The sequence below is a fragment of the Dermochelys coriacea genome, chromosome 8 (assembly GCF_009764565.3).
Source record: "Dermochelys coriacea isolate rDerCor1 chromosome 8, rDerCor1.pri.v4, whole genome shotgun sequence".
Lineage (NCBI taxonomy): Eukaryota > Metazoa > Chordata > Testudines > Dermochelyidae > Dermochelys > Dermochelys coriacea.
The window spans coordinates 76920102-76935371 of NC_050075.1; the positions used below are offsets into that span (position 1 = coordinate 76920102).

The 15270-nt window shown below is 42.6% G+C and overlaps 1 protein-coding gene across 4 annotated transcripts in view; it reads right to left on the bottom strand.

Moving 5' to 3' along the window:
- The window catches only part of LRRC8D (leucine rich repeat containing 8 VRAC subunit D), a 96316-nt gene that overhangs the window by 75785 nt on the left and 5261 nt on the right, over nt 1-15270 (bottom strand). For 2 of the 4 annotated variants that reach the window (XR_006283177.1, XM_043520449.1), the window contains exons 2-3: nt 4218-4368; nt 3685-3789 (exon numbers count right to left, since the gene is read on the bottom strand). The gene's annotated coding sequence lies outside the window, so the exon portion shown is untranslated. The remainder of the gene's footprint in view (nt 1-3684; nt 3790-4217; nt 4369-15270) is intronic. The other 2 variants (XM_043520450.1, XM_038413334.2) reach the window with 1 other exon arrangement.

A 15270-nucleotide genomic window follows, 5' to 3' on the forward strand; every position in this document is an offset into this window, starting at 1 on the left:
ACATAGCACTGTGCACACAACCACGTGTCCTGGCAAAACTTATGTTAGTTAGGGGGGTGGCTTATTCCCACCCTTGAGCAACGTACGTTTTGCTGACATAAGGGGTACCGCAGACATAGCCTTAATTGTAAATTTCACTGAAAATGCAAAAGGTACAGGCTTGTACACACTAACACTTATGTTGGTTAAAGTTGTGTCGCTCAGAGGTGTGAATAAGCCACCCCCTGAGCAACATAAGTTGCATCGACCTAAGCACCGGTGTGGACAGCGCTATGTCATCAGGAGAGCTTCTCCCGCTGACATAGCTACCACCTCCGGCGGAGGTGGCAGAACTCTCTTCCATCAGCACAGAGAGCCTTCACCAGACATGCCATAGCGGTGCAGCTGCACTGTTACAGAGCTTCTCGTGTAAACTAGCCCTAAGTTTCATAATGGACCATTTAAATGAACCGTCTCTGTAGACAAAGTAGGATCCAAATTAGTTTGAAATAAATTCAAATCAGGTAAACAGATAAAGTGCTGTGGGACATCTGGCCAGAAAATGTGATTGAGAACAGGTCCCACAGTATATACACAGTAAACAATTTGTCTTAAAAATCTGCATTCTGAGATATAAACTAAGGCCCTGATCCTGCAAAGACTTATGTACATATTTAACTTTAAATATGTTAGTAGCCTCACTGATGCCCATGGGACTCTTCATGGGCATGAAGTTAAATACATGGCTCAGCCTTTGCCGGACTAGGATGTAAGCATACTAATCCCTAGTAAACCAAACCACCTGTAGCCCTGCCACCATTCTAACTGCTTTTTAAAATTAAAGAGACAATAATTGTCAAAAATAATTGAGAACATCCAGCTATTTTATGATTTTTTTTCAGAAGCTGGATCATTCTGCCAGTTTTTTGCACAGCTACGTAGATAAACCTAACAATGCTTTCTGGCAACATGAAACTTTTGTTTACAAGTACAAATCCTCAGTTTACAAAAACAGTCACAGCAAATTCTTTCCTGTTCTAAATCGTTTTAATTAAAACTAGAAAATCTGTAACTGCCAGGCACCACTCTAGCTAATACATTCAATTTTCCTTAGCTCCCCAGTAACATGTTCCTGGAAGGTTGGGCTATATATTTTCCCTGTTAGCATAATGAATAAAATAATTCTGACAAAACATAAAATCACTCTTCAAAATTTAAACAGTTTTCAAATGAAAGTGTGCTAAGAGTTATAACTTGTACTTACAATTTGATAACAGAGCCTTGATTCAGATTTTGGCATCCAAACTGACACTGAACTGCACTATCATCATCCATGTGTCAATTAGACATGCATGAAGGTGCCAAGTACAAGTCCCATTCTCTGATGTTTAAGTGCAGAACTTGTGTATGCTGTGAGTTGGGGGCAGGCTCCTATTGACATAACACACACCAATGACAGCAGCAAAAAGGACTTTCTGCAACTAAAGGATACATGACCATGTCACTAGTCACCACCATGAACAGCCTACACACCCAGGGAGTCATAGCTGTGTCTGCTATAGGTATATGAAGCATGTAGCCAACTTGCTTAAAAAAAAATAATCAGATACTATGGACCTCATTTTCAGGAGTGCTGAGCACTTAAAACTCCACCTAAAATCAACAGGAAGTAAAGGTTTTCAGTAGTTCTGAAAGTCAGGCTGGTATCACATTCTTTTGTTTTAAAAGCTACTGAGACAAGTGTTCAAACAAACTCAGGCACACCTGGGTGTCTAAGCTGTGCTGCAAACCTAGGTGTCTAAGATGCTGTAAGCAGTGCATATTACCTGGAAAGCAACTTTATGGCAGAATTAAGTTGGGGGCAAGAAAGGGAGGGTATACCTCTATTTATTTTAATAATGCTCTTTAATACTCTAGGCTCCTTCTATATTCAAACATTTGAGATCCTACAATATTACTGAATTGCTCTTATGTCACTACCACAAGCCTGGGATGTAATCTTGAATACACATGCCCTACATACTCAATGCATATTACCTGTCTCCTTTTATATGCCAACTCACTCATCAACACCTACCCAAGTTCCCCTCTTTTCCTGCACTAGGGCATTCCACTTGTATCTCAGCTGTAGATCATAGTTATACCAGCAACAAATTGCATCTTCATGCAAATCACATTCTCATCTCACTTACATGCCCCACGAGTATTTAGATCACATCTAAATCATTGCACAACACTATACATAGCTGACACATTCATGAGGTGCCCTCACAGAACATTTAGCGCTTGGACACCCAGGAGTCAGTTTAGTGAAAAGGCGACAACTCCTATCAAAGAAAGGTATGAAAGAAGATAAAAAGGTACTATGGGCTTGTCTACACTTACAGTGATGTTTAATGCTTAGTGAAGATGCTACCTATGGGGAGGCGGAGTACCTACCCGACGACAAGAGGCAGTAAACTTTGTTGATGGGAGCCACAGCGCTGCCTATACCAGGAGTTAGGCTGGTATAACTCTATCGCTCAAAGGTGTGGATTTTCCACATTCCCGAGCCATGTAGTTATACCAGCATAAATTGGTAGCATACACCAAACCTATGTCCATCAAAGCTACTTCCTAGCGTGGCCACTGGCCATACTCCTGGCTAGTTACATTTCCTTCAGTATCATTTAGAAGATAGAGCAAGCAGTATTACGGAAGAGTGATGGGTCAGCAAAAAGAATACATAGACACGGTTATGTGACTTCCCTTGTACTTATATTTGTTTGCTCTATTAAATGTATAAATGTATTAAATGTATTTCATTATAAATCAAGGTTTCAGAGTAGCAGCCGTGTTAGTCTGTATTCGCAAAAAGAAAAGGAGTACTTGTGGCACCTTAGAGACTAACAAATTTATTTGAGCATAAGCTTTCGTGAGCTACAGCTCACTTCATCTGATAAAGTGAGCTGTAGCTCACTAAGGTGCCACAAATACTCCTTTTCTTATTATAAATCAAGCATCTTTACTGCAACAGCCTCCAACAAACACATGGCAAGCTACCATGTATATTTACATTGCTGTATAACAATCAAACGCCAAATAGTGCTTTCCAAAAAGAAGAAAGAATGATCCCATACATTTGACATGCCCTTTTATTGGCCATTCTGTGCAATAACAGCCTTGTTTATACTCTAAGCAGTGTTTGTTATAGAGAGAGATTAAGTACAATTGTACTGATGTATTCCCACGGCTCAGAATAACTCTCTTCCAAAAAAAGAAATTATTCACACTCATTATCACCATTATTCTGATGTTGAATTTTAAACCTCAAAATGGAAAGCAAAGGTCTGCACAACAAACTTGTTAAATACCATTATTTCCAATTTATTTCTAGAGAAGAAGGTGCTCGCTTTGGCCTTTGGCAAGATGTAGATGGGAAAGCAGGGCCCCATCTCTTGCAGCTGAAGAAATCTGAGGTCTGTTTGGGAGTCTGCAGGTGGAAGGGAGATGACAGCAAAGCCTGAAGGCCTGTGCTGCTTGCTATGCATCTTGCCCATCACAAGAACAGCACCACAATAGGGCATGTTCAAGGAGCATCAATCACCTAGTGGCTTAATCCAGAGAAGTCTGGATCAGCAGCTTTGACTCCCAGGTAATTCCGAATGTCAGCCGATAAAAGCAAATACACTCAGGTCTGGCTGGGTAAGACTAAAGGTAACTTACTGCTTCCACACAGGCAGCTGAGGTCAGCTAGCTCTCCCCTATCTCAGATCGCTGCCTGAGAAAAATGACAGCCCCGTGCTCACTCCGTGCTTATTCATCTGAAAACTGAACAAAGTAACATTTAAGTATCTCTTCCCTCTGGAGCAGAGCGGCTCTCTCACGCTCCGGTAACTCGCCGACACCACCATTGTCTTGAAAGCTTCCTAGCCGCTTCCCCGGCCGCGATAAGATCATTTAGGAGGCTGCAGGAACAAAGGGCTTGAAGCTGCAGCAGCAGCCGGCGATCACAGGCTGGAACGAGCCGGCCACAGGGAAGAAGCATGCTCAGTGCGAAGTCCGGAGCCAGGAAAACAAGGTGCCCATTTCCAACGCAGCCCGCCGCGCGCCGGGGGAGCGGTACAAGGCAGACGCTAGGCTCCAGGTTATGGACCCCCTTTCACCCTCCCGTTGCCTAGCAAAGGGGGCTGCCGGGGGGGGGGGCGCGGGGGCAGCGGCGGCTTCTCCCTCCCTCTCCCCCAACCCGGTCTCTGTACCTGATCCGGCTGCGCTCCTCCTCCCTCCTCCTGCCTGCTTCAGCTGGACCCAGCTCGGGCTTCAGCGGGCTCCGGGCGCGGGGGGCCGGGAATCCAGCAGCGGAGAGTCACGCCCTCATGTCGGCCAGCCTCGCGCACCACCGGGCACTTCCTGCGCGACAAGAGAGCGAGAGAAAGCCCGCGGCTGGCGGCGTGCGGCGAGGAGGTTCCGCCGGCGGCACGAGCGCCCCTGCCATTGTCAGCCGCTGCCCGCAGACCCGCCTCCGCAGCCCGCCCCAGCCGCTGGCAGCGCGCGCCGCGCCGCGCCGCGCCGCGCGCGCTCGCTCCACGAGCGGCCGAGGTCCCGCCCCGCGGACTGTGCCTCGCGCGCCGTCCGTAAAGTTTGCAGCCGCCTCGTCGGCAAAGCTGCCCAGACGGAGCGGGAGGGTAGGAAATTGTTTACGTCTGCACCTCGCCGGCTGGCGGGAGAGACCGGCTGATCCCCGCGCTGGGAGCGGAGCTCAAAGCGAACCGCTCCCGGCGGCCTCCCGCTGCTGGCGTCACGGCCTGGAGGCGCTGACAGCGGGAGGGGGTGGGGGTTGCAGGTAATTGCGTTACTGAAACAAAGGTAGGTTATAAAATGCGAGCTTTCGCTGCTGCCCGAAAGATGCACTGGATAGCCATGCATATTTACTGCATGCTGGCCGGGAACGGCTCCTGCTCACTGGCATGCCCCTTCCCATCCATCATGCTCGCTCACACATAGCAAGCACATAGCCATCGCCACAGCTCTTAAAAAAAACATTACAGGGCTAGCCGAAGCATGCGCGGTACCGGCGTTTGCAAGACAGCAGGTGGAGTGGGACATATCGCAGCGTATGGCCAGGATTAAGGCATGTGGACACGTTCGATACTTAATGCCGGGGTCTAGCATGTCCAGAGGGATAGGCAAGCTAGACTGACCCGCAGGTTAACTCCTTTCTGAAATCAGCGAAATCTGAAGAATAAAAAAAAAACTGCGTCCCTGAGGCTGCAAGATGATGTATGTTTATGACCTGCCCAGATCTTTTGGGAATGCTGTGACAAGGCCCGTTAATCTTTTCTGATAATTAACCTTTATATCCTATTATGCTGCATCAACTGCTCAATGCAGGAAGCAGTCTCAGTTGAGAGGTAGATAAGGTATTCTATGGTCTCCTACCTTGGTGAGATTGCAGCTGTGGTGAAAAAGGCAACCTCATTGCCTGTGTACCCTAGTGCCTCACTTCCCCTTCTGCATAAATCCTTCTTTGTGCTTTCATCAGCAGCACTCCCCCCAAGGATTTGTCTACACTTGGAAATGTCCCAAAAATAGCTATTCCAGAGTAAGTGTCCATACTGAGCCATTAAATATACATTCTGAAATAGCTACTTTGATACCTTTCCAAGTATAGGAAAATCCTCATCCATGCTGCTTCAAGTGTACAGCAAGAAGCCTGACGAGGACATCACCATCTGCAAATAATCCCATGAATCTTGGGTGCCAGTTCAAAAGTGCCCTCCTTATTTTATTTTTATTTAAAAAAATAATGAACTTGCTCCAGTCTTAATCCTAGCCTTCTCTAGGACCTCTCCCAGTATTGCTAATCCCAAGCATTCAAAAACCAGGGAGACAGGCCCTCAAAATATCATGAGTTTTTGTTCCCCTCTAGCCTCACAAGGTATGCAATTAAACACCCATTGCTGGCCTGTGTCAGCTGACTCAGGCTGGTGGGGTTATAGAACTGGGATGTAGACATTTTCCAGATCAAGTCCAAATTCTACACCACAATTTTACAGTCCTAGCCTGAGTCAGCTGACCTGGGCCAGCCATGAGTGTTTAATTGCAGTGTAGACATACACTGAGTTGAAAGAACCTTAGGTGTTACTTGTAACCATAGAGGGTCACAGTTTGTCTCTTCTGGTGGCCAAACTCACTGCACACAACAGGGGTTCCTTGTAGTCTTCCATTCCCCCTCAAGCTTGCTGCCACCTTCTCAACCCACTATTTCAGGGACTCCTTGTAAACCTTCCCCCATGCCAGGAGTTCTGCATTTCCCCCCTTTTCTCTGACACCAAGGACTTGGGTACTCATGTCTCCTTCTCCCCAGGCCAGAGTCCCTATGGTCCATCATTCTTATTTATTCTTTCTCTCTCCGGGAGATAAGTCATTCAGAGTGTCACCAGCCATTTTAAATTGCATTAGGAGGATTGTTTGGAAGGCTTTAATGGCTTTCATCAGCCAGTTCTTTAAACTATAGGCAATTATGGAAGCTGCTAACCAGATACCAGTGGTTCCAAGTCCCCTGCCCCCTTTTGGTTTATCATCATGTTACACCCTAAACTGAGAAATTCAGTGCAAGGCTATGCAAACTTGGTCAACTGGCAGGTAAAAATATTTTCAGACAAATGTAATTGCCTTTGAAGAAGCCCTTAAAAGGGGGGTGGGAGGGAAATGAATGGAATGCTTGGGAGAGGTGGACATAAGTTCTGAAGCCTGCAGGCCTCTCTTTATCCACAGAAGAAATCCATAGGGGTAGTAGCCCTGAATACTGCCCCAGCAGTGTTTCAACTCTGGCCTAGTCTCCATACCCATAGTGCCAATTTAACTGAACAGGTAATTTTAAACTGATGTAATTAAATGGTGCAAAACTCTGTGGGGACACTGCATTTGATTTAAACCTGGTTTATATTGATTTAGCTTGCATCAGGAAATTTACAGGCATATGCTGTATCAATCTAATTAGTCTGAAACTGATGTGTGTGCATCTACACCATGCATTTGCATCAGCTTAATTACATCACTTTTTAAATGGATTTTAGTTAAATTGGTGCAACTTGCATGTTTGGATAGTGCCTTAGGTACAAAGACCTTATTTCCAATTATAAGATTAGGTTCAGTCTAAAAAACAGAATCCCCACACCTTTCACTTGCAGAATGGTATGATCTAGCTCTTTTCGATTTACTCACGTTTATCTTGTCAGATTGCTGCCCTTTATCTCCTCTACCTGCCATACTTGATCCTGTTTCCAATCTTTTTTGTCTTCATTTACTAACAATTCTTGTTTTCCTGTAACTCAAGGCTAGACAGAATTTTCACTGATTTCACAGTCTTATTTTAAAATAGATTTCGTTACACCCGTGTAAATGTCTGATGAGGACAATCTTAAATTGGTTTGAGTGCCTTGGATTGATCTATCTCAATTCAGCAACAATTAATCCCTTACCAAATTAACAAAAAAATTTACATGTGTCCACAACGTTTTAAATAATATAGATTTAAAACTGTTAGAGAAGGCTAGTTTCAGATCTCCATGACCCATTCTACCAAAGATGTGCCAGTCCAACAGACTTCTAATGCTTTTTACATCCATTCCCCCATTTCAAGTGTTACTTTTTTCTGTTCTTGTATTGTATAACCCATCCTTACTCCCTTTTCACTGTGCATTTTAGATAGAGTAAATGACTAGAATCACAACTTTTGAAGCAAAGAAAGAAGTATGAGACATGAAGATGTGTTTGTACTACAAGAGATTTGGGTATTTTTGAAGGAACAGGATTATCAAACCTATTCTTCATCTTCCACTACCATAAATGCAGGCAAGATAAAATATTGAATAGGCCTGGTATAGATTACAGAACAAGTACCTAAAATAAAACTTTTAAAGAGGAAAAAAATGCCTCAACGGTTTCATGTTTCTTTCTTTGGCTGTCTTCCAGTTTGAGAAGGCTTAGGATTTATTATATATATTTTAAAAATGGAAAAGGAGCATGCATATGCAAGTTTCTGGATAGCAGTCATTGTGAGGAACTCTGTATTTTTAGACCTCAGATAGATTAAGCGTGAAGTCTGGTTCCTCTCTGAATCTTTGATTAAGGCAATTGCTAATTTATGTGGAAAGTGTAGCCATAGTAGTGCTTGTGGGGGCGAGAGGGGAAGTAGATAGGCGAGAGAATGTAATACCTTTCACTGGTCTGGACCAACAAGTTAACTTTTAATATACAAACTGTCAGACTAAAAGGGTTATTGACTTCCTTTTGGGAATTTGTGCAAAAAGCATTATCTGTCTATACTGTGCAAGTTGGTGGACAGATTTGAATCATCAGTGGACTTTTGCATTAGTACAGTACAGAAAGATTTATTAATGAATAATAATAGTGTCAAAAGTTGCATTAATGCTAGGCACTGTAATCAGAACCAGGTAAGTATTGTATAAACAATATCTTTGCACATAATACTGATGCCCACAGATGAAACCTTTGACCTGAAAGCTTAATTTACAATCCGTTTATGCATTATTTGCTGATCAGAGTACTGGATGTAGACAGAAACAATCAGGCTATGGACAGAGTTTATTAGCAACAACAAACATTTAAGAAATACAACTTGAAATATACACACAAAAGTTACATAAAGATCTCCATTCATTTATCAGCCCTCTTCTAACTTTAAACATTGCATTCTATATCACACCTCACTGCAGTAATTCTGCACAAGAGATCATCCAATTATTCATGTGCTTTACCCCGGTATCTACCTTTCATCAATTGCTACTAGTGTAAAAGTTCCCCTTCATCCCAATCTTGAGGTCTGTGTTTACAGCTGGCCTTAAAGAACAAGCATAAAAAAAAATGCATGTGGTGTATTGGATTAATTTTCTACTTAGAACCATGGCTTTACACGTGTGACCCAGAGGCCCACTGGTGGTTTGCTACTCTGTGTCAGCAACTTGTCAGATCTGACACACTCAATACATCTAACAGTTGTCATCAAAAGGTGGCATGTAATGTACCATTAGAAAACCACACAACTCCCTGACCATTAAATATTATTGTGTGGTGTATGAATAGGTAACATAGGCAAAATATGCTGATATTATGTTTTTAAAAGGCACCCCACCTTCTTGCATGTGTCTTCAAGGTAAATCAAGAGTCATTGGAAATACATTTATATAAAAGGTAAACAAAGTCATCAATTTAACATGGGAAGAACCAACATTAAGTCTTCGCCAGACCACATGGTGTCTCTTCCCAGCAAGAGAAAAGGAACTTTATCTGAATATACATTTAAGGTACAGATCCCCTCTTTATAGACGAGTAAATCTTTGAAATGATAAGCAATTGAATTAACTGATTATATACCACCATACTGTATTATAAAAACATATAGAGTAAGATCTTTTCTGACAGCCTATGACACACTGGTGATCAATGTCATTGAGAAATGTATGTATTAACACAATGTGAGGAATTATGGATACTCCATGATGTTATGTTTTAAAGTCTGTGACTAAACACTGGGAGAAAATAATTTTCTCCCAGACAGGAGGGAAGGTAACTATCTACATTTCTCTAGTGTAAGTTAAGCAATATGGAATAAAACCAGTGGGAGCCCTATTTACATACAAATCAGCAGAGGGAGGGGAAGTCCACAAGAAAGGAAGAACAGCAGGAAGCGTTCCAGGCTTTTGAAACACACAATGAATTTGGGGTGATATAAATGGGGCAAAAAGACCTCTGAGTTATCACTTGAGGGATTCAAGGGGCTAGAGCTCTTGAAATCATAGGACACTGGGACCTTCAACCAAGGGGGCTGAAGTTTCTGGGAACTAAGTTTAGATAAGAAACCTACTTTGGCAAAGACTGTAACTTGCTGAAATTAAGTTTTAGTCTTAGAAGCATATTTTTACTTTTGTTTGCTTGTATCTCTTTCCTTATACTTGGTATCGCTTAAACCTATGTGACTTTTCGTTTAATAAACTGGTTTCACTTTTACTATAAACCAATTCAGTTGTGTGATTGAAATAAGACTGCTTGTCAAACACCAGTTAAATTAATGAGCTGCTACATATTGACTAACAACTTCTGTGAGCAGTCCAGGAGAGGGCTGGACACTACAGAGGTAGACAGTTTTGGGGAAATTCAGGACTGGGGGGGATGTTGGGGTCACTCTGCAAAAAGTAACTGGGTGATGAAGCCAGGATGGGACCTGCGTGCTTATCATGCTGGCAGTTGGTGTCAGGGCTGTTAGCTACAGCAATATAGCACAGAAAGCAGCCAGAGTTACAGGACAGGCAGTGAAAGACTTTGCTGGTCTGCTGTGAATCCCAAAATGTCACAATACTGTATAACTTTCCTATGACTGCAGAGATCATCTTGCAGCAAGCTAAGTTCTTAAAACAACACTGATTCAGTACTGCCTCTAATAAATGTGAAATCTGGCCTAGCACCATTCAGGTTTTACAACACTAGAGGAAGTTCTAAGCCAAGGTTCTTGTAGAAAACAAAAGCCACCCGGAACACCTTTTATGGAGAAACCCACTGAAAGTATGTCTTTACTTCAGAGTTAACCCAGGCTCTTGCCTGCATTTTAGCCCAAACTCTCCCCCATCCTACCACACAGAAAAACCTCTGAAACTGGATTTGGAGGTGCTTTAAGCCTGGGCTAATTTTCGTGGCTGTTGGGGTGGGTCAGAGCTCCAGCTCCACTTTAACTAGGACTGGAACATGCCCTTGTTGGAGTAAGGATACAAGCAAAAGCCACTCAAATGCTGAAAGTGTCTTCCCACAATTAGTCATGGAAGCCCCAGCACAAAGAACAGGATATGCCCCAGGGATATGCAGAAAACAGGGATCCAGTAACATGGGTAGGGCTTTGCTTTGAGAATGCTCCCACCTGGGCTAAGCTAACCTGAGCGCTAAGCATCCAGCTAACTGTGCAGTGAAGATATATCCTTAATGGCCATCTGAAAAAGACAAAAATCAGACTGTGTTCTTTTTGTTTGTTTACTTTTCTTTCTATTGCCTAAAGAAGGCCTACAGTTTTAACTTTGCTTCTTTCTTTACATCAGACGTCTAGGTCTCACTAGTCTTGAGAACTAGTAGGAAGACAACATGAAGACAGCCAAACCTGAGCAATTGAGATGGAAACAGATTTTTATTCAGATTGTTTCAAACTCCTGTTTATTGGGGTTTTGTTTACCGCTTTTTAATTCAAATGTCAGAAAGAAAAAACAACGTTGGAAGAGAAGCTCTTGTTAAAGTGTGAAACATCTCCTCCCCCTTAACTGAGGGCTGAGAAAGCTCCCACTTCACTTCTCTGATTCTCCAAAAAGTCCCCCACCAAAACAAGGAATGACCAGGCCTGATATTTCTAAGATGGGGGAACCGGCCCTACACTTTTCCAGCAGTAAAAGAGGTCACAGGCTCAGCTGTCTCACTCTTCTGTAGGTCACCTTTAATATAAAATCCTGGACTACATAGAACAATGTGTCTGCTCTGCTCATCTTTCCTTTTGCTAGTTGCCCTATGCATTCAGCCTGCTAATTTCCTCATTCCCCTCTCTAATATTGTTTCCAAAAAGAGCATTTTGTTCAAGAAAGGGGTGGCAAATTTTTGCCAGCCTCCTCTAGGGTGGTAGTGCTTTGTACCACAGTTTTTCCTTAAAGGTGGAGTAGTACAAATTGTCCTCTTCAACCTTACATGGAACATCACTTTGGTGGCTTAGAGGGGAGCACAAGCAGAAAGAGAAAATTGTAGACAGTAACAGCATTAAAGAATGTATCAACACAATATTTTCATAGCCTCATTCACACTGATAAGATGAAAAGGACAGAAGGGAAACAATTTCTGTTTGTACAGTTTTCAGAGTAGCAGCAGTGTTAGTCTGTATCCGCAAAAAGAAAAGGAGGACTTGTGGCACCTTGAGACTAACAAATTTATTTGAGCATAAGCTTGAAGTGAGCTACAGCTTGAAGTGAGCTGTAGCTCACGAAAGCTTATGCTCAAATAAATTTGTTAGTCTCAAGGTGCCACAAGTCCTCCTTTTCTCTATGTACAGTGGCAACAAGCAGGTGCTTGTTGCACTGATACCACTTTAATACCACAGCTTTTCTTCCTTAAAGATGAATGAAATAGATATTTTGCTTGCTGAATTCCAAAAGACAAATCTACTCCGATGAAGTGAGCTGTAGCTCACGAAAGCTTATGTTCAAATAAATTTGTTAGTCTCTAAGGTGCCACAAGTACTCCTTTTCTTTTCACAGAAGGAATATATTTTTAGGCCCCAGGGCATTTCTGGAGGTGCTAAATCAGGGACCTATAAGACAGTCTTCTCTGTTTGTTCCACAAAGGAGATGGGAAGCCAGTCTGCGAGACTAGAAGAATACAAAGAATACAGAGATATTGAAAAAGAGCTTTAATTCCTTTCATGAAAGAAAGTTTCGGCAACAGATTGTTAAAATTAACAATGTGGAAATGAGTGTTACTGACGGTGTTAGAAAGTGCCCACCTCACTTGTGACGCACTTTGCTTTTTAACAGGTCAAAAAAACAACAAGATGATTCTCAGCTAGTTGAAAGTTGAGAATGCTGGCTTTGTTCTTTTGTAAATTTGTATGGAGGCTCTCAAAAAGTTTTGTTTGGCAATCAGTGCCTATTCTTGCTAAGTGGATAAGAGAAAACTACACCCATTTTACTCAGCCCAAGAGATTGAGCCAAATCTATCCCTGATGTAATTCTGATAGAGTCAAAGGAGTTGCACCATTGAAAAATGGGACCCAAAATGTTCTCAAGGTAGAAGTTGGTCCAATAATAGGTGTTACCTCACTCACCCATCGCTCTCAAGGTAAGAAGCACTTGTCACCATGAATAAACTGTGATATTTATTTAAAACAACTAATTACAACTGGCTTTTCTGAGCCTAGTGCTGGAGGCAGATATCACGCTGGAAAATGTCAGTCCGGTGTTCAACATGATTTAAGGGCCCACTCCTGCAAACACTTAGGGCTTATCTACACTTACATTTTATAGCGCTCTAACTTGCTGGCTCAGGAGGGTGAAAAATCACCCCTGAGCACCTCAAGTTTGAGCACTTTAAAGCACTAGTGTGGACAGGCTCCCAGCACTTGGAGCTATTCCCCTTGTGGAGGTGGATTACCAGGAGTGCTGGGAGAGCTCTCTCCCAGCCCTCCCGCGTGACCACACTCACACTTCAAAGCGTTGCCGTGGGAGCGCTCCCAAGGCAGCGTTTTGAAGTTTCTAGTGTAGATGCAGCCTCACTAAAAACATAAGCCTGTGGAAGCCAACCAGTATGGCCAATAGTAAATTTTTGCAGATCCAGTCCTAAGACTGGTGCCAAAGACTTTTTACATGGAAGCAGACCCATGAGACTACACATATGGAAAATTACGTACCTCCATACGTTTTTGCAGGATTGGGTCCAAAGCGTGTAACCCAGTTTTTAGTCTGCTTTGCCAAAGAAACACTTTCATAGAGTTTCAAATTTATAAAAAAGAGTTTACAAGTCTTAACAGAAACCAAGAGTTGGGGGGGAGGGTTTTTTTTGTACTTTCTAAACACTTCAGTGGGGTAAAAATTGTTTTGATGTTAGCCTCCCCCTGCAATGTTTGGTATTGTGATAATATAGAAGAACCAGGGAAATGGAATTGAACAGAAACAAAAACATAACTGAGTAGTCTAGTTTCACTGTTGAAAGAAATACAAAAATAAAAACAGCCTAAAATGTGAAAAGCTCATTTAAAAAAAATATATTACTACTCAAGTGTATTATTAATAATGCGAGGAATTGTTTATAAAACTACGTGAAAACAAGAAGCAACTGCATGAAGACAAGGAACTTAATCATTTTTAATTGTCAATTGTCTCTTTAACAGGCAGAAGAAAACCTTATATTCAGCTGTAGCTCACGAAAGCTTATGCTCTAATAAATTTGTTAGTCTCTAAGGTGCCACAAGTACTCCTTTTCCTTATATTCTTTGTATTTTACAAAATAAACATTTTGATTGAATAATCAGGTGTTCCCTCTCGTTAGTACGCATCCTGGAAACTGGTTTAGAGTCTATTTCTCTGGGCTCCCACACTGCTTACATCACAAAGTATGCCACATTTCAGCAAAATGTCTGTCTCCAGCGCTAGGTTCTAATTCAGAATTTTAATCCTCAAAACATTGTCTAATCCTTAGATGCCAGGGTCCCTTGGATTAAGACTAGCGAATTCCACTGTGGTTGAGAGAGGTGCAGTAACAGGAAGAGGGACCATTTGCAGCCACTGCGATGAGGCACTGACTCAGGAATCTCGGTCATCCACCCACCAACTGCCAGAGGAGGAAATGACACAGCAACAGATGGGATCAGGAGAGAGGGAAGAACCAGCTAGTGACACAGGGCCTGATCCAAGGCCCTCTGAAGTCAACTCCCACTAAATTCAGAGTAGGCTTTGAATCAGCACCATAATACAGAGCAGGGAACCAATGAGGAATGGGGGTAAAGAGAGAACAAACTTCAGCTGACAATTTTCAGGACAATCACGCTATTGGATTAAAGCAACACCTATCACATTTATTTCACGGTTACAAGTGCTTCTGACCACAGAACATATATCTAGTTTCAGAGCCAGTGCTGGCCCAGTGGGGGCCCTAATCAGGAATCCCCTCCCCCCAAACACATACTAATAATGGAATGGGGGCCCTTGAGCTGCTTGGGGCCCTAAGCAATTGCTTAGTCTGTTTATGCCTAGTGCCAGCTCTGGCTAGTTTTCTCTGACTGCTGCCATGCATTCCATTTCTTATTCTCCTGCATTTGGAAGCACTTCCCGCAACAGCATTAGTTTATGACTCACCAGAAATGGAATTAGGAAAGATGCCCAGAAAGAAGATGTACAATTGGCATATCTCCTGGTTGTTACCTACTTCTAGTGGAAAGAAAGACACTTGTCTGAAGTCAGAGGAAAGTGAGCTGGATGTGCTCTCAGTAAAAAGCTGGTGCATCCAGCAAAGCTGCACGTGTCACACAGAAGTAAAATGCTTAGAAAGGCTAAACAATGGAATACCATGGAGGAACCATATTTTGCATGTTCCAATGAGTTATAGTAGTGCTATGTTTGATATTTAATTTTTGTGTGTGCGTGTCTGACTGCTTTAACTTACCCAGCTCTTAACATAGTCATGACAGGAACAGGCTTGTTCCTATCAATATTACCTTCATGTAGTAGCAGCATGGAAAGTTTCTCTATTTTATTATTAGTGTTGTTGCTTTAT